This window comes from Macaca fascicularis, chromosome 2 (genome assembly GCF_037993035.2).
Source record: "Macaca fascicularis isolate 582-1 chromosome 2, T2T-MFA8v1.1".
In the NCBI taxonomy this organism is placed as follows: Eukaryota; Metazoa; Chordata; class Mammalia; order Primates; family Cercopithecidae; genus Macaca; species Macaca fascicularis.
The window spans coordinates 459,272-481,293 of record NC_088376.1 but is presented as its reverse complement, the minus strand read 5'-3'; the positions used below and the strand labels follow the sequence as shown (position 1 = coordinate 481,293).

General features: G+C 47.9%; 1 long non-coding RNA gene across 1 annotated transcript in view; it reads right to left on the bottom strand.

Moving 5' to 3' along the window:
* The window catches only part of LOC135969576 (uncharacterized), a 37,666-nt gene that overhangs the window by 6,230 nt on the left and 9,414 nt on the right, over positions 1-22,022 (bottom strand). Inside the window, exon 2 of the long non-coding RNA XR_010584819.2 lies at positions 5,221-5,338. This is a non-coding gene — a long non-coding RNA (uncharacterized lncRNA). The remainder of the gene's footprint in view (positions 1-5,220; positions 5,339-22,022) is intronic.

Sequence of the window (22,022 nt, the reverse complement as noted above, 5' to 3'; positions counted from 1 at the left end):
GACCACCAAACAGGGTTTGTGAGCGCAACATGGCTGTTTATTTAACCTGGGTGCAGGCGGGCTGAGTCCAAAGAGTCAGCGAAGGGAGCTAAGTGTGGGGCCGTTTTATAGGATTTGGTTAGGTAAAGGAATATTACAGTCAAATGGGGGTTGTTCTCTGGCGGGCAGGAGTGGGGGTCACAAGGTGCTCAGTGGGGGAGCTTTTTGAGCCAGGATGAGCCTGGAAAAAGAATTTCACACACACACAAAAAAAATCATCGCTTAAGGCAAGGACTGGCCATTTTCACTTATTTCTGGTAGAATGTCATCAGTTAAGTCCAGGCAGGGCATTTGCACTTTTGTGATTCTTCAGTTACTTCAGGCCATCTGGGCGTATATACGTGCAAGTCACAGGGGACGCGATGGCTTGGCTTGGGCTCAGACGCCTGACAACTACAGTCTTTACTTTTAAGGTGTGGGGTAAGATCATATAATCCCCAACTAAGCTCCTGATGCTGTGTGTGGCATCCAGCAACAGCACGTTCCATTCCTGGATTACATTTGACTCAAGAGTCCACAGTGAGAACGATTTCTGGTGAATGAAACACCAGGCAGGAGGGTGATTCCGCTGGGCAGCTCTTCACACACAGCCCAGGAGCTGAGGGGAGAGGAAGAGGCCCACGGGCGTCCACCGTGCTCACGGCCCCTTGGAATGCGCCCCACTCCTAGAGACCCGGACCCAAGGGAAATCTGACCTGAAAATGGGCAAACCCTCACTTTGCAGAGGGACAGGGACTCGGGGCCACAACTTGACCTCAGAGCAACACAAGTGCAGACAGCACCCCAGGACACCCTCTAAACCCAAATTCAAGGAGGAAAACCAACGCCCCGCCCCCTTGCGGAAACCCCCGGCTGCTGGAGAAGACTCCTGCCGGCGTGTGCAGCCTCTCCCGTCCCACGTTCCGGGCTCAGCACCTGTGCTTCAGCCCTGGCACTGCTCGCCACACCCACAGGTGTGCCAGGAGGGGCAGGTCCTAAGGTCTCCACTGCACCAAAGCCTGCAAGGCAAAGGGGCAGCTCCCTCCAGCAGGAGTCCAGAAGCACACACTGCACCAGCGTCAAGGCATGAGAATTCTCCCCTAGGTCTCCGAGTCTCCAGTCTGTTGCCCGCCACGGTCTTCTGCCAACGGCGAGGCCCAAGCTGGGCGGCACATTTGGTTCTCACCATTTCCCTTGTCAAATAAATACTGCAAACATATCCAATTCATCCTGTCACTAAAAATGAAATAATCCGCCATCTCCATCACAGATGATGCAATCAGGTTTTCATTACCGGGTTTTTGTTTTGTTTAGTTTTTTGGTTTTTTTCTATTTTGAGATGGTGTTTCTGCTCTGTCGCCCAGGGTGGAGTGCAGTGGTGCGATCTTGGCTCCCTGCAACCTCTGCCTCCCGGGTACAAGTGATTCTCCTGCCTCAGCCTCCCAAGTAGCTGGGATTACAGGTGCCTGCCACCATGCCCGGCTAATTTTCATCTTTTCAGTACAGACGGGGTTTCACCATGTTCACCAGTCTGGTCTCGAACTCCTAACCTCAGGGGATCCACCTGCCTCCTTCTCTCAAAGTGCTGGAATTACAGGCATAAGCCACCACTCCCGACCATTACTGGTGTAATTTCTAAGCCACTCTCTCACACCCACTCCCTTTTTTTTTTTTTTTTTTTTTAAGAACCAGCTTTATGCCTATATTTTTTCCAAGAGAACCAGTTACCCCATTTCAAGTACAAATAAGACACGGTGTTTAAAAACCAAAAATGCCCATTTGCACAGAAGTCTCCAAATACCCAGTCGATTTAAGCCTTGAGAATAAGATCAAGCTGTTGGCTGAATACAACTTCCCTTTCCATCTGTCTGCCTGTGAGTTAGACACAAGGATGAAGCCACGAGCTAGGGACATAAAGGCAGGAACCAAGGTAGCGGAGACTCCAAATAAAAGCTGGAAGACCAACACAAATGCACCACACCCTGCACACCCTCCTCTCCTTCCTTTTCAGAATTTCCAGAGGATGAAACAGGGACCTTCTCAGACGTCCCACGATGCAGGCGGCCAGAGGGGAAGGCGGCGGCAGCCTGAATGAGGCGACCGGGAAATCACATTCCACAAACAGAAATTCTCCATGTGCTTTACATCCTCTGTCTCTGAAGAACTATGCCAGGCTAACAGTCGCTAGAAAACCGCATTCAAGTGTCATTTCCCATTTCAAGCAAAGAAAACAGTGGTGGGGCATGAGGGAAAAACATAGCCATGTGTTCTGGGCTATTAAATAAGGTTTTTTCTGTTATAAACGTATAATTTTACATTCTCAGATTTCTGTATAATTGATATGCTTCCTAATTAGCAGACATAGTAATAAAAAGTGAATTCCAAGTGTAAGATCGGAGGAACCGTTCACATGGCTTCAGGTTCTGCTACTGTGTTTCAACTTAAGAAAATGGTTCTGTGTGTTGGTAACAAGGCCTGAGAGTCTGTGTGAGAGTCAGTGTGGCTGTAATCAGGGTTCGTGTTGGCTCCCTAGCAGAGGATGTTACACTGTTACATTATCTTCTACAAAAAATCCTGAAAAAATGAAGGCTGAATAGACATACACACCCTCCCAAAATAATCCAAATGTCCACCGATATGAAAAACAGATGAATTACGGCTTCCATCGTGGAATATTCTTCAGCAGTGAAAACAAACTATAGCCACAGGTGCCAACTAGGATAAAGACAACCTTTTAAACACGCTTAAAGTGAACTGACTAGGCAGAATTCCTTGATTACAGGCATCTGCTCCAAAAGGGTACTGTTATTAATCCTGTGATGTAGAATGATAGTTAGCAACCCTGTTTCGGGGCACATCTAGAAAAAAGCAAAATAATGACTACACAATTTTAAATTCTTTGTAAATTATAACTATTACTATGAAAATTCTAAAAATGTGAAAATCTTCCCAACTGTTATTGGACACGCTTCAAAATAAATACCCTGGCATTGCTTGCCACACCCACAGTTGTGCCAAAATAAATGAAAATATAGCCCAAGGTAGTAGAACTGAAACCTGAAGATGTACGAGCCGTCCCTGTCTCGCTATCTATACATCGGGTAGAAATTTAAGAGCAGGTAGTGACACTGCAATGCAAGGCTCAAACCAACTGGGTATTTGGAAACTTCTATGCAAAGTGGCATTTTCGGTTTTTTTTTTTTTTTTTTTTTTTTTTTTTTTTTTTTTTTTTTTTTTTTTTTGAGACGGAGTCTGGCTGTGTCGCCCGGGCTAGAGTGCAGTGGCCGGATCTCAGCTCACTGCAAGCTCCGCCCCCCGGGTTCACGCCATTCTCCGGCCTCAGCCTCCCGAGTAGCTAGGACTACAGGCGCCCGCCGCCTCGCCCGGCTAGTTTTTTGTATTTTTTTTAGTAGAGACGGGGTTTCACCGTGTTCGCCAGGATGGTCTCGATCTCCTGACCTCGTGATCCGCCCGTCTCGGCCTCCCAAAGTGCTGGGATTACAGGCTTGAGCCACCGCGCCCGGCCTATTTTCGGTTTTTAAACACGGTGTTATTTGTACTTCAAACAGGTAACTGTTTGGTTCCCTTGGAAAAAATATAGCCATAAACCTGGTTTTTTTTAAAAAAATACGGGAGTGGGTATGAGAGAGAGTAGCTTAGAAATTTTAAAAGTATCAGCAGGGAGCAGTGGCTCATGCCTGTCATCCCAGCACTTTGAGAGGTAGGCCCAAGGGGCCTTTGAGGACACCGGTCTCCTCTGCTGCCTGCCTGCTGGACTGACCCCCCATGACATTCACTGGGTTTCCACCCCTGTCTCATTCAACATCCCAAGGGTGGTCTTCATCCTCGTCTGGGGCTCAGCTCTGCCCCAATTTCCTAAATCTCTGCCTTCAGAGCCTGAAAACACCCACGCCCAGGGTCACCCTAAGTCCACGTTTACCCCCAGAGAGTCCCCATTTTATGTTTTCCAGGCATCGCCTTAGTGATAATTTATCCTGTAAATTCCAACTGCCTTCACACCTCACCCCTGCTGTCTCCCAGCAGAACCCACTCAGATGCACATGCCCCAGACCCACACCCAGGTCTGTACATGCTGCCCTGCTCTACCCATGTGGGGACCACCTCTCTTTCTTGAGGAATCAGCTGGCGATCATCTCCTTGTGGAGGGCTGCCCTGACTTCCAACTCTCTCCAGCAAAGGCAGAAGCCATCCTCAGTACTTCCCCAAAACTCAGGCCAAGTATGAAGATGGCGCAGATGCTAGCTGTGCCTGGGATGCCATGGGCAGGGTCCCCAGATGCTCTGCACATGGCCCGGGGCACCGCCTGAACACAGCAAGTGCTGAAGAAACAAAACTGACGTGCACTGACCTCTGATAGGGCCTCCTTCACCATCCACATCTGTCTCCCCTCTGGACAGTAAAATCCACAAGACACAGAGGGCTTGTCTCACTCATCTTCAAACTCCCAGGGTCACCCTGGTAGGTAAAGGGGACTCAAATGTCTTCTGAAGGAAGCGACTGGTTAGCTGCCAGGTTAAAGGGCCTCTGAAATTCAGAGCTCTGCATAGCAGTCCAGCACACTTTATTATGAATGACTCCAACCACAGCAGAAGTGGCCGTGGAACCAGTGCTAACCAATTCAGGGTTTGTTCACTGTTTCTCAGTTCATTATCACAACGCATTCTCACAGAGCAGCTGCGCACAGATCCTCAGACATCTACACAGAGTGGGACGATGGCGCCAAGTCACGTCAACGTCCTGTTGCAGACTGGGAGACAGCAGTCAGACACGGACCCAGGTAGAGCACAGACCTCGCGTTAAATCGGCTCCGTGTAAACAGCACTCCCTGCCAGGCCCTTTCCTATCTGCACAGCTTCTACAAATTCAACTCTCGCACCTGACACCTAAGAATACTGCACACCCCCATGTGAATCCCCTACTCACCTCCCAAAATGACCCGGCATGGCCGAGTACAAAAAATGTCAACATAAGGGAACTGGAGGGCATGTGGGGCTTTCTCGAGTCCCTGCTGCCTCCTGATGGGAGGGCCCAATGCTTCACACCCCTAGTGAAGGGCGGGTCTCTTCGGCCCCCAGGCTTTGACCTGGAGCTTAAATCAGCATTAACTAATTTCACTTTCCAGGACCAACTTCAAAGGCCTGCAAAGCCAGAGAAGGGAGAGGAGATGGAACACGCCCTCACCTCAGATCTGCTGCAAGCACACACTTCTCAGATGCGTCCCAAGGTGCACAGCGTGTCCGATGCCTGTTTCACATCCACCGACCTGCAGGTCTTCTATGTGGCATCAGCCTCCTGGGCACTGGGAACAAGAGGTATAATGGCAAGTCCCTTCTGCAGCAAAGCTGAGGCAAAGGGACCCAACACATTGGAACTGACCGTTTTCTGACAGTATCAAAACAGAAGGAAAATACTGTACAGTCAACTCCCCCTCACGCAGGTTTATTTACCTGTGACTCAGAGGCCATGACAGAGAACTTCAGGTTCTTACCGATTCCTATTTTCCCCATCCAGGAAGCCTTTGTTTTTAATATCGTACGAACTTGCCATTTTATAGGCCAAAAACAGCAAATATTGGCAGTTTCCTACAGTTCAACTGAATAAAATATGATCATGGCCTTTTGTGAAACCATGAAGAAAAGGTGAATATCTCAATATGTGTTTCCAGACTGGCTCTGTTCCTGAAGCGGTAACTCTGTTAACTCAGGATATTAGACACTGAAGAATAAACATCAATATCCCACCAAGAAAACCAAAGGAATGAAATAATTTTGCATCCACCTTGGAACCTTTTTAGGACAAGGCAGGACACAAACTTCTAAAAAGCTGCAATTGTCCCTCTGTATACACAAGGACATGGATTCCAGAACATGCCCGAGTTTACCCAAATCTACGTATCCACAGGACCCCACGGCCACCCTATGGAAGCACATGTAGGAAACGTCGGCCCTCCACAAAGCCAGGTTTTTTCAGTAAGGGTTTGGTTGGAAAAAAAATTAACATAAGTGATCCTTCGAAGCTCAAAACCCATGTTGTTCAGGGTCAGCTGCATTTATTACTTGTGTCATATCTGAGGCCTGAAAGCCATCATTCTCGATACCTTAATGTGACGGTTAACAAACTAACTGTTCCGATTAGAAAGAGGAAAAAGCTTATTTTTAAGCTGACAATGAGAGTGGATGCGGCTACGGTGAACGGAGAACAGACCTAAGCAAGCACCAAGGCTGGGGTGACTGCCTGTGCTCAGACCCACCAGGGCCTGTTCTTCCATCTCCCTCTGCTGAAAGGGATAACCTCCTTCTCCCCCACGACTAAAGGGCCTTTTTAAAATATTCACACGAGAAGTGCTATGAAAAGCTGAAAGGTCACAGATAACATTTTTAAAAATAAACATTAACGTAAGCATTTAATTTTCGTATAAGGAGTAAGGAAAGGATCCAGTTTCAGCTTTCTACTTATGGCTAGCCAATTTTCCCAGCACCATTTATTAAATAGGGAATCCTTTCCCCATTTCTTGTTTCTCTCAGGTTTGTCAAAGATCAGATGGCTGTAGATGTGTGGTATTATTTCTGAGGACTCTGTTCTGTTCCATTGGTCTATATCTCTGTTTTGGTACCAGTACCATGCTGTTTTGGTTACTGTAGCCTTGTAGTATAGTTTGAAGTCAGGTAGCGTGATGCCTCCAGCTTTGTTCTTTTGACTTAGGATTGTCTTGGAGATGCGGGCTCTTTTTTGGTTCCATATGAACTTTAAAGCAGTTTTTTCATACGAAAATTAATTCAAGATGGATTAGAGACTTAAATGTTAGACCTAGTACCATAAAAATCCTAGAGGAAAACCTAGGTAGTACCATTCAGGACATAGGCATGGGCAAAGATTTCATGTCTAAAACACCAAAAGCAACGGCAGCAAAAGCCAAAATTGACAAATGGGATCTCATTAAACTAAAGAGCTTCTGCACAGCAAAAGAAATTACCATCAGAGTGAACAGGCAACCTACAGAATGGGAGAAAATTTTTGCAATCTACTCATCTGACAAAGGGCTAATATCCAGAACCTACAAAGAACTCAAACAAATTTACAAGAAAAAACGAACAACCCCATCAAAAAGTGGGCAAAGGATATGAACAGACATTTCTCAAAAGAAGACATTCATACAGCCAACAGACACATGAAAAAATGCTCATCATCACTGGCCATCAGAGAAATGCAAATCAAAACCACAATGAGATACCATCTCACACCAGTTAGAATGGCGATCATTAAAAAGTCAGGAAACAACAGGTGCTGGAGAGGATGTGGAGAAATAGGAACACTTTTATACTGTTGGTGGGATTGTAAACCAGTTCAACCATTATGGAAAACAGTATGGCGATTCCTCAAGGATCTAGAACTAGATGTACCATATGACCCAGCCATCCCATTACTGGGTATATACCCAAAGGATTATAAATTATGCTGCTATAAAGACACATGCACACGTATGTTTATTGCGGCACTATTCACAATAGCAAAGACTTGGAATCAACCCAAATGTCCATCAGTGACAGACTGGATTAAGAAAATGTGGCACATATACACCATGGAATACTATGCAGCCATCAAAAAGGATGAGTTTGTGTCCTTTGTAGGGACATGGATGCAGCTGGAAACCATCCTTCTTAGCAAACTATCACAAGAAGAGAAAACCAAACACCGCATGTTCTCACTCATAGGTGGGAACTGAACAATGAGATCACTTGGACTCGGGAAGGGGAACATCACACACCGGGGCCTATCATGGGGAGGGGGGAGGGGGGAGGGATTGCATTGGGAGTTATACCCGATGTAAATGACGAGTTGATGGGTGCTGACGAGTTGATGGGTGCAGCACACCAACAAGGCACAAGTATACATATGTAACAAACCTGCACATTATGCACATGTACCCTAGAACTTAAAGTATAATAATAATAAATTAAAAAAAAAAAAAAGTAAGCATTTAACAAGCCCATTACGATTTAAAGGAAAAAAAAAACGGTATTAAGTTCCTGGGTGCAGGGGCTCATGGCCGTAATCCCAGCACTTTGGGTGGCCGAGGTGGGCGCATCACCTGAGGTCAAGAGTTTAAGACCAGCCTGGCCAACATGGTGAAACCCCTTCTCTAACGAAAATACGAAAATTAGCCAGGCATGGTGGCGGAAGCCTGTAGCCCCAGTTACTTGGGAGGCTGAGGGAGGAGAATCACTTGAACCCGGGAGGGAGAGTTTGCAATGAGCCAAGATCGTGCCATTGCACGTCAGCCTGGGCGTTGAGTGTGAAACTCCATCCCAAAAAGAAAAAAAAATATAAAGTTTTCCTTCCAATGAACCTATCATTCAGCCACCGAGGTATCCTATAGCTACTTATTCAGCCATGAGATACACCACAGGCGATATAGGCGAACAGGACACAGTTCTTCCCTGAAAGAAGGCTGCACCCTCAACAGAAGGGAGGCACATACTCCGAATGGAATCCGCATAGGGAACAGATGCTGCTGCAGGTGAAACTGGCTGCACAGAGCACCCACTCAAGTGTCTGAGAAACAAGGAGCCGTTGGTGCCATCACCTTCCATACTTGAGCTGGGGCAGTGGGGAGCCTGTCATCACCAAGGACAAAAAGCCCCAGAACCACACAACGAGCTTACAAACTCACCGAGGCGATGACTGAGCAATGTGTGTGGAGTGATGCGAACACACAGATGTCAGGGCCACGCGCGGCGTTGGTTTTGTGCATCAACCTGAGCGTGCCCGGGGTGCCCAGATGGCTGGTTCTGCATTATTTCTGTGTGAGATGCATGTTTGCCTCTGGACTGAGTGGAGACCCATCCTCGCCGGCGTGGGGGGCACCACCCTATCCACCCAGGGCCCGAGTAAAACAGCAAGGCGGGGAAAACTGGGTTCACTCCACCTGTCTGGCTGATGGGCCAGTGACATCTGTCTTCTGCAGCCCGTGCTTCTGGGTCTCAGCTCCTCAGACCACGGTGGGATCCGCACCCTCCGCTTCTCAAGTCTTCAAGCCACACCCTCCCAGGACTCTAGCTTGCAGCCTGTGGGTCCTGGGGCTTCTTGGACTCTGTAGCCCCTGCAGCAAGCCTCGCCCTGGAGACACACGCACACCCGGCTGGCTGTCTCTCTGGAAGCCCTGACTAAAAGCCGCCCCTAAAAGTGGTCTTCAGAATTTCTTTCTAGCCCTAAGATCCCAGCGCCCCTCCTACAATTCTAGGCGGAAAGGTGAACGGAGACCAATGGACAGAGGTGTGTGCGAGGACACGCCAGGCAGCAGCACTGGGCAGGAGGGCACTAACGCTCACTAAGCAAAGAATCAATGTTGCTTGCCACAAAAATGAGAGCAGTAAAGATTTCTTCAAACAGAAATGAGTTTGTATCATGATTTGCTCTTAATACATAAGAAAGCATAAAAGTAGGCCTATTAACAATTACATAAGTCTTTAGAGGCCCTTGAACTACTTCTGCCCCGAGTCCTTCCCTTGCTATTGATGGAAATATGGGAGAAACCAGGAGGTCTGAGCGTGGACCTGGCCGTGCTCCCAGGGGCCGAGGAAAGCACCCATCTGTCCAGTCTTCCCTCCAACCCGCGGGGTTCCCTCTTACCCAGACTCTTGGGCTGACGCGGCTCATGCACTCAACAGCGCCATCATTAAACGTTTAGCTTCGCCTCACGAGGGCCTCCTCTGGCCTCTTCTGACCACTCCTGAACCTCCAGTCAGCATTAGTCTGCAGGACACGCGTGGACAAAGTTGATGGATCACGGCCTCCAACGAGGAAGGTGCCAGGCAAGGAGTCGGAGAGCCGGGGATGGAGCAGCCCTCACCCAGGGAGGCGAAGGCCAACAGCGGCCACCACCGAGGACCTCCCTTCCCACCCTGAGGGCAGCTCACCCAGGGAAGCGAAGGCTGACGCCGGCCACCACTGAGGGCCTCGAGGGCTCTCCCCACCCCGAAGGCGGCTGCGATCACATTTTCCCATCGCACCAAGAGACCCCTGTATTGAGCACAAACCTTTCCAACCTTCGAATCAATAAGGAATCACAACACAGACATTCCCTCAATCCAAATGGCCAGCCCACAAAACAGACATGCAATCATACACATTTCCTGTGGGAAAATCAGTCAGTCTCTGGGGCCTCGCGCCAGGGGTGGGGGAGCATCATGGGGAGACGCCCCAGCCCCAGCCTGGCTCCTCCCTCTATAGCTCCTTTTCCCTCCTCTTCCCCCCGCCCCTTCCCACCCCCTCCTAGCCTCAGAGGCTCCTTCCTCAAATTCTTTCCCCTTGATGAAGTCATTCATGCCCAAAATACAAGGCAAAGTCATGGGTGCTCAAGAGAAAATCCATACCGTGGCTCGCGTTTTAGATTCTCATAAGTTTGAGAATAACCAAGCAAGAATCTTTGGCATCTGAATGGTCTGAAGGATTCTGAGCTCAATGTCCTGCACTGGCCCGGAGTGGATCATGGGTGTCTCGGACATCTTCACAACTCTACACCAGTTATTTTGAAACACACCAGCAGAATAGAACCATGTGAATAGCTGCTTCTCAGTTAAAAGTAGGAAAAGACTCCAAAAGCTGCCCTCAAGGAACATCCTTCCCATGAGGAGTTTTCTGCATCGGGCCCTTCAGGCACAGGCAAGGCCCCTGGGCCCAACTCCCTCATCCCTGCGTCATCAAGCAGCAAAGACAGTGGGGAATAAAGCAAGTGAAGGAGTCAGTCCCGCACAAAACGGGCTCCAGAAGCCACAGCTACTCTCCCAGTGTGGGAGCCAAGTTCAGAGACCTGGAAACACCAGCATTCCCAGGGAGGAGGGCAGAACAATGCCATTTCCCCCTAGTTTAGGGAGACACCACCCCACGTCCTCTGGCCTTAAAAGAGGAGAGACTTCACATAAATGATTTCAATGACTCCACCACACACAGAAAGTGGGCTGAGGGCTAACACAACCATATAAATGCCTGGCAAAAACACACTAAATGAACACACAGATAAGCAAGGTTCTCCTGTTATCCACCAAATATTCAGAAACAAATCCAGTAAGCAATCTCTTTGCAATCAAAAGACCAATTCAGAGGTGCAGATTAAAAATAAACATACAACTGAACCCTTAATACACCAAGAACCAAATTCCACGGAAGTGTTATCACATCACCACCTCCCAGCTGAAGGAAGCAGCACTGGCCACTGACCAGCTGTTCACTCGTGGATCAGTGAACGAAAGGCAGTGCTGTCCAGGACAATGATGAGATGTTAACCTGAAAAGGGCAAAATTGCAGAGGCTGGAGGGACCTTCCAGGTAACCCGTCCCCCTCAGTGGACAGAGGACCCCCGTGGGACCACAGAGCCCAGAGCTCCAGTGTGTTCGGGGCAAGGACTCAACTGCAACCCTGATGATGTCCGAACGCCTTCTGCCCTTCTGTGCCTCTGCCCCACTAACAGGGAATCCGTGAATGCTAAGGAAATGTAACGCATTTTACAATACATGTAGATTTTTAGCAAATTAAAGATAAACAGTGACAAACTTTGAGAATTAACTAAAATATAGTTCAGTGAATGCCCAAACTCAAAGCTAGTCTCCAAGAGGTGATAAGCTGTGTGTGGTGGTTAACGCCTGTAAATCCCAGCAGTTGGGGAGGCTGACGCAGGAGAATCACTTGAGCCTAGAACGTTGGGGTTGCAGTGAGCTGTCATTGCACTACTGCACCCAGCCTGAGAAACAGAGTGAGACTGTCAAAAACAAACAAACAAAAACAAATTAAAGGAGTTCAAATGAACTCGCCCATACGCTTTAAATTTTCATTTGGGTACATGGGGTGATCTAGTTCCTTTTTCCCTTGCAATACATGAATAATCTAATAATTAAATATAATCTAACAATTACATGGGAAAATTTAATTATTTTCCCATTTCATTATTCCCTATCTCAGGGAAAAAGTTAAAAGTATTCCCTATTTCAGGGAAAAAGCTAAAAATCATTTTAAACCTTCCTTCCACAAAACAGTGTACTCAGTCATCTCTATCTGCTTGATCATGTGGAATTCAGCTTCACATGTCTACAATACGGTTTTTGTTAAACAGCGTTTATGTAGACAGGCGAGAGAAAGAAACACTTGGTCTATGTAGAAGCAGCAGAAGACACGTTTTAACAGAAAAGGGAGAAGATACCACCGTGTGAATCTGGAAATTCTGTCGTCATCTTGTCCACACACACAGAAAACACCCAAGCACGTGCCTAGTGTCCAACAGGAGCACAGAAAGGACAGGGTTCCTCCAGTTGTTTAATGACCAGCCCCACTTGTCACCGCCACATAACAAAATCCGCACGGCAACTTCAGCACGTTTCATTCACGATTCCACGGAAATCAGGCTGAAGAACATACAGATGTTTTGCCCACATTTAAAAATCCAAGTGTGGGACTCATAGAAATAAAACACATTATGGGTTCACTTAACTTTTCCAAATTTTTACTTGGAGAAACCTATAAAGTTCTTGTCAGTTACATCCTTAAGTTTTCCAGTAATTTTTAAATGCGAAGGTCAGGCAAGACTTGTAAAGAGGTACACACATACGGCCCGGCGTGGTGGCTCACACCTATAATCCCAGCACTTTGGGAGGCCGAGGTTGGCAGATCACGAGGTCAGGAAACCGAGACCATCCTGGCTAACACGGTGAAACCCCGTCTCTACTAAAAATACAAACAATTAGCCAGGCGTGGTGGCAGGTGCCTGTAGTCCCAGCTACTTGGGAGGCTGAGGCTGGAGAATTGCATGAACCCGGGAGGCAGAGCTTGCAGTGAGCTGAGATCTCACCACCGCACTCCAGCCTGGGTGACAGAGGGAAACTGTCTCAAAAAAAAAAAAAAAACAAAGGAGGTACACACATACATGCCATGTTCTTCTCTCAAAGAGACGGGCCCTTTTTTAAGATTCCAGAAGTAAATGGGGTTGTCATCCTGCTTTTGAGAGGATGGGCTGTGTTTTAAGCATGAACAGACTTTCCTCCATGCACCAAGGATGCACCATGGGGGCAGTGCTGCCGCCGCCTCCCCAGTCTCTGCTCAGGGTGGGGCAAGGGGAGCTCCGTTGTCTCCCGTATACACCGTCAACAGGCCAGGTGCTCAGGAGGCGGCTTCCAGGACTCGCTGTAGGCATTCGTCAGCAGGGCAGGCAGTGCCTCGTGCTGGTGGGCATCCAGCAGTAAGGGGGTCTTGCACTTCACTCCCTGGGCCCAGCCGCAGACAGAGGGGAAAGAGACACCTGTATCGTAACTCATGTGTATTTATAGATACACAGAGACTCTGCAGTGCAAGGTGCAGAACTAGAAGGAATCATGGAAATAAGAGGGAAGACATTTGGTTACGACTGGCAGAGTCACCTCAAGCCTCAGCACTTCCTGCCGGAGCCCTCACTGACCAGACTCCTCCAGGGTCACTGCCACTGCCTTGCCCAGCTCATGACAGGGCAGACAGTGACAGAGCCTCAGAACAACCTCCCACTCCTTCCTCACCAGCCCAGGGGATGAGCTGTTCATGAGTGTCCCAAAGCCTGAATGCGGGAACACAGAGGTGACTGAGCAGAAAGGGGGACAGCCACAATGGCCGCGGGTGTGCAGATATTGCGGGGCACCCCAGCAGCCCTTTCCGTCTTAAAGAGGATGGCCACGGGTGTGCTGATGCTCCCGCGTGACCCAGCCGTCCTCTCCACCTTATAGGGGAATGGCCACGGGTGTGCGGATATTCCCGGGTGCCCCAGAGCCCTTTTCACCTTAAGGAGATTTTCACAGTCTCATATCAGTCTCCAAACTATTCAGTGAGGTTGGAGGAGTATCACTGTGGACCAACACTGATTGGCACCAAGTAAGGGCAATTTTATAACCATGTCTCAACCATGAAACAATCAGGTCTTTGGCCATCTGGTCTAAGCTTTTTCTGTAACAAAGTTGGATAATTTAGTTGAACTTTGGTTTTCCAAAGCTTGTTACAGAAACCACATCTTCCTAGGTGTGGCTCTGTGGTGTCACGTGCACACTTCAGTAGCCAGGCTTGCCAAGACTCACGGCACGTTACACGTTCACCTGAGAAGGCTGCTGAATCATTGAGGGCTCTGGCGTGCTCTGAAATGAATTTGCCACTTCAGCCTACACTCTACTCCCTTGTTTGGTTAAAGAAACCCAAAAAGCAGAATTTGTTTTGGCCAATCGCCTGCTGACCCAACTGCAGAGGTTTTAATTAGAGTACTTTCATTGCATCATAGAAAGCAAAGTCATATAGATCAACTCATTATTACCACTCCAAAGGTTTAGTAAATCTCCAGATAATCAGGCAAACATTTTAAGAAGCTACATTAAGGTTTACAATACTCAAAATTTAAAACTACATCCATGCTCCAAAAAACCACCATTCCCATTTTAGATGGCCAAATGCATATGAGAAAGAAAGAAACGTGCTGAGCGCATTTTTTGGGTAATCTTATGGAGAAACTGCCACTTTAAAAATGGCTCTAGTTCCTGGCTCCAGATGGGTGTGGTGGGTTGCCTCACTCAATTTCAACTCCACCTGAAGCTGGGACACTAGAAATCCATTCGCAGACTCCACGGCACCAGAATTCCCACTTCTGGAAACAGCCAGGAATGCAGACCTGTAGCAGAGAATTCTTTCCTGCCCACCCTAACTGTCCTCTGTGGAAGGCGACAGTCAAAGACAAGTCCACCCCCCTAGTCGCAACTGCACCACGAAGAACCATTTCAAGGTGGGAAGTGATTGATCAGTGGGAACAGGCAGTTTAGCTAATCACTTATAAGGCAGAGAAGGGGGGTTTGAAGGCCTGTATCTGGTCTTGTCCTCGGTAAACGGTCATCCGCCAGTCAGCCTAAGCCACATGGGAAGGGGCTTCTTGCAGTAAAAGTGGGGGCGCAGTTGTGGGGAGGGGGAATGTCTTAACCATCACTGTTTTACAGGATCACAGGGCTCAGGCAATGTTCAGTATTGTCACACACCAAGGTTTTTACAGTCTGAAGAAAACTACAGTCCTAAAGTGTCAGTTCTCAAAGCCCTTAAGTTCCTTCTGCTAAGATTCCCAGAGTCTCCACTTCTTGCACCGAACCCCAACTTGCACAGGCACCTGCGTCTTCCTCCTGCAGCAAATGCAGATAAGAAGCTGTGGCTCTGCTGCAGTAATGATGCCATGCAGCCCTAACACCACAGCAGAGCAATGGCTCTGGCCTGAATGTCCCCAAAACCTCATGCTGAAACCATCTCCGAAGGGATACATTAAGAGGTGGGGCCTTTAGGAAGTCCTGCTCTCAGGACTGGGGTTGGTGTCCTTGTTGGGAGGCCTAGAGGAGCCCTCCTGCTCCTCCACCACGTGAGTTCTGACGAGACGACCGCTGCCACGCAACACCTGTTGAGATGCTGCCGTCTGTGAGCCACAGGCCCTGGGGCACCAGATGTGCAGGTGCCTTGACCTTGGACTGCCTTGACCTTGGACTTTCCAGCTTCCAGAGCTGTGAGCAATAAATGTCTCTTTACAAATCACCCAATCGACAGCAGCCGGACAGAGACAGTAATGTCACAACATGAGTCACTTTCTCAGTGGGCCAGAGGACTCCCCATGAGCCACCACTGTAAAGCAAGAACTCCCTGGAGGATGGAAAGGGGTTCACAAGGAATTCTACCCAGCACCAGGGTGTCTGTCCTTTCTTGCAGGAAGACAGCTGAGCCATGGCAGGAAACTACAGGGTGGGTGGGGCTGGACAGTAATGTGTCACCTGCTCATCTAAGCCTCAGTCTCCTGCCTCTCATCACGACAGTGAGGGTAACACCCCCCTCACCTGAGCTGTTGGGGGAGGTAAGAGTGCTGGGTGATTAACAATTGTTAGTTCCACAGAAATAAGGCAAAGAATCTGCCCCATGTCTTATAAAACCAAATCAGCCCAGGAATTCCACATCACTACTAATTTGCATGGGAAAATACCAGATTCTCCTAAGTTCTGGCATGTCATTTGTATTAATAAAGTTTGCAGAGTTTTCACATACTAAGTATATAAAACAGGAAAATAAATCATGCAATTTGGAGGCTGAAGCAGGAGACTCACTTGAGCACAGGCGGCGGAGGTTGCAGTGAGCCGAGGCCTCGCCACTGTACTCCAGTCTGGGTGACAGAACGAGACTCCATCTCAAAAAATAAAAAAAAAAAGATTTTGCTGCTTCATACTAGTAAAGTGGGCAGACTCTACATGCCAACTCTTATTCAAAGGTCGCCTAACACTGACTCAGGAACTCTGGCCCTGATGTGCTTGGAGTTTTAATCCTAACAGTGTTAAAGACCACTCCCCCAGGAGCTCTGAACAAGTACTCCAGGTATACGCTGAACAAGACCACACACTCTGACCGAAATCTAACTTCCCAGACCCAAACTACAGAACCACAGAAGACACTGCTTCTGTCCAACTTTGTGTTCTGCCATCGTTTGTGTCCATTATTTCCTACAAACCATCTCATTAGAATTTAGGGCACACAAAAGGCCGATACAACAGGGTCACTTTTCAAAGGTTTGGAGGTGAAGAACAGATACAATGCATTAGCTTCCTATTGCTGCTGCAACAAATTACCACAAATGCAAACCTCCTCTCAGCCCTGGAAGTCAGGAGTCCCAGGGCTGAAGTCAAGGGGTCAGTAGCTTGTATTCCTGCCTGGAGTCTCCCAATTCATAGAAGCCACCATGCAGCTTGACTCACAGCCCCACACCCCTCCTACCACTGCCCCGGCCTCAGCCCTGCACCCCTCCGGACCCTGCCCCTGCCCCACACTCGCCCTCACCCCCACAGCCCTCTGGCCTCTATCTCGTCCTCAGGTCTCCTCCTCTGAGGCAGACCCTCGTACTGCCTTCTCAAAAGGCACATGTGAAGACACTGGACCCACCTGGACAACCCAGGGTCCTCTCCCATCTCACTGTCCGTTACACTCACATCTGCAAAGCCTCTTTTGCCATGGAAACTTCATTATACTAACAATCATTTAACAAGTCCATTCTAATGATGTGAAAATTGGCATTGTTTTCCTCCTAATGAACAGATCAGTCACCCATGTAACCTATAAATATTTGACTATTAAATATACAATACTGTAGGAGACAGAGATGAGGAAGACGGTTCCTCCCTGAAAGACGACTGGACCCTAGACGGAGGGATAAACATTCTGAACAGAATCAACATAACTCAACATTTGAGTCGGAGAGGTCAAGCAATAAGACGTTCAAAGAAGCAACCAGAAAGTATGTACTGTGCCCGTAGTTCACATCTGTGCCTGGCGTCATGAGCACGAGCATGCGGACACGCACACAGGGCCCAAGTGTAAGATCAAATATAAGGAGCTTTCCACTGTAGTATTTAACTAGATCTTATTACAAAATAGCCTCCTGATTTTTATCCAAAAAGTTCTCTGTAATTAAGGAAATTAATTTTCCCCTAAAAGGCATTTCTCTAGCTATCATTCCATATAAACTAAATGGGCATATTAAAGAAAAAAGACAAGGCCGGGCGCGGTGGCTCAAGCCTGTAATCCCAGCACTTTGGGAGGCCGAGACGGGCGGATCACGAGGTCAGGAGATCGAGACCATCCTGGCTAACACGGTGAAACCCCGTCTCTATTAAGAAATACAAAAAACTAGCCGGGCGAGGTGGCGGGCGCCTGTAGTCCCAGCTACTCGGGAGGCTGAGGCCGGAGAATGGCGTAAACCCGGGAGGCGGAGCTTGCAGTGAGCTGAGATCCGGCCACTGCACTCCAGCCTGGGTGACAGAGCGAGACTCCGTCTCAAAAAAAAAAAAAAAAAAAAGAAAAAAGACAAATGTTTGACTTCGGGGGTTTGCCTATGACTTGAATAAGCATGATTTTCTTCTGGCCAAGCAGGGAGCAGCTGGACCAGACTGGAGGGAAGGAAGAACAAATTTCCACTCTGACCTCAGTTGGGCACCAGAGTCTTCCCTGTCAGAATGTGGGTGTGGTGCTTCCCACACACCAGCCTCTGACGAAACTCAGCCCAAGGGTGTGGGAAAAGGCTGTCTACTTCTGAAAAATCTACAAAGTGCAGACACATCAAAAGCTTCAGAAGACTGTAAAGGGCCAAGGAGACCACTACACCCTTGGAGTTTACAGAAAATGGTCAGCATCACACGTGCCTGAGGTCCAGGGTCAGCTCCCGGCTGCCGCGACGCCGTGAACGCAGCCCTGGCTTCCCCTCTTATGCAGAGAGCTGGTCACTCTGCCGGCAGCACTCAGAGCTCAGAACATTCTAGAGGAAAGCAACGTGTTCCTTTTAAAATGGGGAACCGGGGCAGCACAACTGAAGCTCTACGACTGTCTCAACTACTGGGTTTCGGGGTAGCATTAGGAAATCGTGAGAATCCAAATCTCAATTTCATACAGATTCCAGATTCACTGCAGGTTCCAGAATTTCCTGAGACATTCTTCCAATTTATCACTCAGGATTCCCTTGCCAAAGCTAATAAAGTCTACATTCCTTACGGAAAACCCACCATAAGCACCACCACAAATAAGATCAACTGACTGACGCCCGCCCTTCGCACCATTTTGGATCGAGTGTGAAGACTGTCAGCAAACCAGGGCCCCAGTGTAAAGCAGAGAACAGATCCTCTGATGCCTGCCTGAACATTTCCTTCCCACCTCTGTCTTGGATATTGAACACCCTCAGAGCTACTGAGTCATCCACATTTGCAGGTCATTTATCCAGCCACCAGGATAACACAATTATGCGATAAAAATGCCTTCTCAGGGCTTTGTCATACTCAACAAAGAAGCTCAGAAGGCTAGGTAAGCGCAAGAAAGGGGGAAGCGTCCTCCAAACAGACAAAAACCAAGGAAAACCGTGCAGAGACTCGAGAGAGAGCAGAAACACAGCCCGCTGTAGCCTTTCAGGTCCTGCTGGCCGCAGCCCTGCGTTACGTGGCACCATTTCCACAGATGCATCCTGCTGGGCCCACTTGAAAGGTCCCGCTTGCGAGACACTCACCCCCACTTCCAGCTCCTGCAAGACCCGCTGCAGCCCCACTCCATCCTGGGGGCCGACTGTGCAAGTCTTCCCGGCGAGACCCCTCAGAGCCTACTCAGTGTCTGAGACTGGGAAGCACCAAGGATCCAGAAAGGCACAATCCCGTTCTCCTCGTGCTGCTTTCTGGGTTCCAAGTTGTCTAACGAGTCCTGCATAAACCCCGGGCTGGGGAGCCAGCCAGGGCCCAGCAGCACCCAGCTCATGCGCTCCACTCACCCCACAGAGGACCACGGAGGCCCCAGCACGCTCTGTCCGCGGGGCAAGACACCAGAAACAGCCACAGTTCAGGGTTCTGCCACCCGCCCCGCTGCCGTCATTACCTCCTGGGATCTGAATTCTCATTGGTTGCAAAGGTGATCCCACAGCTCCGCTGCCTTAATTACCTGCTGGGATCTGAAATTGTATTGGTTGGAAAGGGGATCTCATTGCTCAAGCACTCCCTGCTGCCTCCTTGCAAACAACATAAAAAATCCAAAACCCCTTGTAAAGAACGTTTACTATAACCTCAAAACAAGACACATCCCGAGACCAAGGAAGATACACACGCACATCTGACACCCGGTGGACGTCAGTGACCGACACCACGGCTTCCGTGTGGCGTGTGAAGCAGGAGGCCTGTCACGGTGACTCAGGCTGGGGTCTGAATGGGGGTCTTCCAAGCAACTAGGCAACCAGGACGCACACCCCAAAACCCAAGTCCCCGCACTCATGTACCTGGCAGAAATGCTGCGTGGCCATCGACGCCAGTTGTGAACCAAGACCGATCTGTGTCCTGTGGCCCTCACAACATCCGTACATGCCTGGGCCCAGCAGAGGCCCGCACGGCACCCTGCTCGCCTCCAGTGGGGCTCTCTCCTGCCAAAGGGGATGGCCCTGAAGTCCGTTGAGATTTCCAAAGCTCTACAAAGTCGTGCTTCCTCCTGCTTGTTCAGAAGGCCTAAAGCCCTGAAGACACCAGTGAGAATTGACCTAGCCTCTTAAGGCAGCTCAAATACCTAAACACAGGAACGCTGGACCTCTCTGCCCTCGAGAGCAGCCGATAACACACTGGGCTAAGCAGAAGGTACAGATGTCACATCCAGAAGCCAGTGGCGCTCAAGATTGCATTCCAGGAGCCGCCCATGTGAGTCCCTCCAAGGCTTCCAAGTCCCACTTGATTGTTTTCATCGTATCTCTATAACATCAGAGACATTATATCTCACGGTATCTATGAGATCGTCTCCACTTTTATGAGCACATATGCTCCCTGACTTACCATGGGATGAAACTGTTCCAATAAACCCAGCGTAAGCTGAAAATATCCTAAATAGAAAGTGCATTTGACATCATAGTTTCAACTTACAACGGGTTCATCCAGAGGCAGCCCATCTTGGGCCAAACAATGCACTGAGTGTGACTAGTTCACACCATCACAAGGTTGAAAAAAAAAATCAGATATATAACAATTGGGAGCCAGGGACCCTCTGTATTGGGGCTCCTGTCTTCAGAGACAACAGAAACCTCTTCTTAGACAAGAATCACAATTTATAATCCTCAAAATGTTAAACTTAGTTTAACAATCTAGACGTTCAAACAAAGCCAAAGTAGGCCCACAAGGCCGTTTGTGCCCTTCACTAAGACGCACGACTCTATAATAACCCTCACCACAGCCCCTCAGGGTGGGTCCCAGAGGCAGTTGAGGCTTGTGGCTACGGACACTAACGAAACCAAAATCAGAGTACGCAGGTGCAGTCAAGTCATATGACTTCTCCACTAGCATGTGCACAAATGTTCATCAGCAAATCTCATCTTCGCTTTACCTCCCTCCCATGACCTAAAAAGGAGTCCACTAAGCACACCCATACACACACACACCACTTCAAAAACATAATTAGTACTTGCATTCAATTCTGGGCATTCGGAATAGACCTAATGGGTGATTAAATCTTTCCTCCAACCCATTGCTTAGTCTTCTTAGAGGATGAAGGATTTTGCATAACACAAGTCAACATATAAAAGATCTGCTATAGAAACAGACTTTCAAGTGGTCCTCATTAGAGTGATTCAACTAATATACAAAGGACCCAACACACAGTGTATATTAGAAGAATGATTAATTTGTTCCCCTAAAAATCCTAATATCTACACAGAAAAAATACCCAATACACATTTTATCATTCTTTACCAGTATAGTCATACAAAGGAGTATCACAAAAGCAAAAGAACACATTTGGTTTGACTCACAGTTCTAAGTTTAATATAAAATTGCTAAAACCACCAAGACAAACATGACTATGAAATATTTAACGATCTTCACCTAAATTCAAGTCACTATTCAACCACCAATACCTCTGCTCTCCTTACGGGAACTTCCCAAAAGTAAATTCTGGAATTAACAGGACAAAATTTTCTGGTGATAGAAATTAGGAAGAAATTGGTTGAAGGCCGTTCCTTGGCTGTCAAACTTTTTCTCAATAATATTTTGTAAAATAAAAGCATCAAACAGATCTTTACATTAACTTACAATCTATCAAGCAATACTGGAGCAAGCTTTAAATATTAGCCACATTCTGTCAGGGCTGACTAACATTAAATCAGTATCAGTCTCATGTCTTGTAGGATCCACAGCTCATCTTCTTAAAACCACTTAAGATTTCATAATTAACTCAATTAAACAATGTAAGTCATCTCCTTGATCTTTGACATGAAGGGGTAATTTTCCCCCAAAATAGTACCTCTTTCCTTGACATGATTTAATCTGTGGTTAGAGTATTTAACAGGATTTCTTTCCTTCTTAGAAAATAAAATATACACCTTTCCAATATGAAAAACTCTAACTGATAATGCCATAGCTTACCCAGGTCAAAAGCATTTTTTTTTAAGTTAAAAAAAGAACCTAACTGCATCTTTG